Genomic DNA, 1,943 nt, shown 5'->3' on the forward strand with positions numbered 1-1,943 from the left:
AGATAGATAGATAGAGAGATAGATAGATAGATAGATAGATAGATAGATATATGCAAGCAGAAGCAAGCGAATGCACAGATATAAACACACAAACAGATGTCAGTATATATTATCGATAAAGATGACAGGATGCAAGAAGAATATAACACATTTCTATATTTTCAAGCATGTTATTTATATATGTTAGCAGATTTAAATCTCAATAATATCAATTTAAATCTCAATTTAAATCCCAATTATATCAAAGTAAAAAAAAAAAAGCCTTATAACATTTAATTTGTGAAATTCTGCCGCTTAGAAGAAAGAAAGCGCATATAATATATCCTATGGTATGTCATCATCTTAGAACGAAAAACCAATGATGATGTATCCAAAGAAGAATAATGCTAAGTGTCAGTCTGTTTGACAGTTAGATGGAACTTTTAAATATTTGAAATAGTCAATTACATCGTCGCAGTCTTCCTTTTGTTAATAATATCAGATTCAATACATCTGATAATACTAAGATATACCACCAATATGCCATAACATCTAAACAGAAATTCCTGATAAATATACGTATTATATGAGTAAATGTATTCTGAACATAAAATTAATTGCAATCATAAATTGGTGAATTGTAAATGTTTGATGAAATACAGTATATTGTAATTGTGAGAAGAAAATAATGTTGATGATTTGAAATCTGAACGATGAAGATTTGTAAAGAATGTTGGTGAAGTATATTTCTGATGAAATAGAGATGTATAAACTAAATGTTTTCGGAATCTAATATTTCTTATTCAATAAAACTATTGTTACTTTTTACTCTTGAATATGTTCGGGTATCGAATTTGATACATTAATAATATGCCTAAAAGATGAGAAAACACACATTAATGATTTTTTTCTAAAAATATTACGTCTTCACTTTGAGCCATACATTACTCTCTTTACTCTTTTACTTGTTTCAGTTATTTGACTGCGGCCATGCTGGAGCACCACCTTTAGTCGAGCAAATCGACCCCAGGAATTATTCTTTGTAAGCCTAGTACTTATTCTATAAGTCTTGTGCCGAACCACTAAGTTACGTGAACATAAACACACCAACATCGGATATCAAGCAATGTTGGGAGCACAAACAGACACACACACACACACACACATATATATATATATATATATATATATATATACATACGACGGGCTTCTTTCAGTTTCCGTCTATCAAATCCACTCACAAGGCTTTGGTCGGCTCGAGGCTATAGTAGAAGACACTTGCTCAAGATGCCACACAGTGGGACTCAACCCAGAACCATGTGGTTGGTAAGAAAACTACTTACCACACAGCCACTTCTGTGCCTATATATATATAACTACATGTGTGTGTGTGTTTGTGTGTGTGTGTGTGTGTGTGTGTGTGTTTGTGTGTGTGTGTGTGTGTTTATGGTAGGGGTTGGTTGATTAGACATCCCTCAGTGCTCAACTGGTTTTATCGACCAAAAATGTATTGAAGGCAAAGGTGATCTCAGACGGTAAAGGTGACCAAATGTCCCTAAGTGATGTGCTCGGCGGGCTAAGCGTTCTGCCAACTCTCCAACAATATACATACATGTTAGGTGTTAGATGCCTCCGCAAATTATATGTTAATCCTATATGTTGATATACATACAATGAGAAATTTATTGTGAAAATAGATATACAACTACTACTATTATGTTTATGGCTCCACCTTCATTATCATAATCCAGTCTTCTTGTGTAATTGTTTAGTAACTTCTGTAGCGTGTAGTATAACTAGTTAAGTGCTATCGAGTAAATGTTGGAAAAATAAGGATATAATTATCTGCAATATTATGCAACAAAGAATATCGCGAGTATCTGTTTCGAAATATAAATAATGCAAATGCGTTTTTATTCTTATTTCTCATATATATATATATATATATATATATATATATATAT

The sequence above is a fragment of the Octopus bimaculoides genome, chromosome 3 (genome assembly GCF_001194135.2).
Source record: "Octopus bimaculoides isolate UCB-OBI-ISO-001 chromosome 3, ASM119413v2, whole genome shotgun sequence".
Taxonomy (NCBI): Eukaryota; Metazoa; Mollusca; class Cephalopoda; order Octopoda; family Octopodidae; genus Octopus; species Octopus bimaculoides.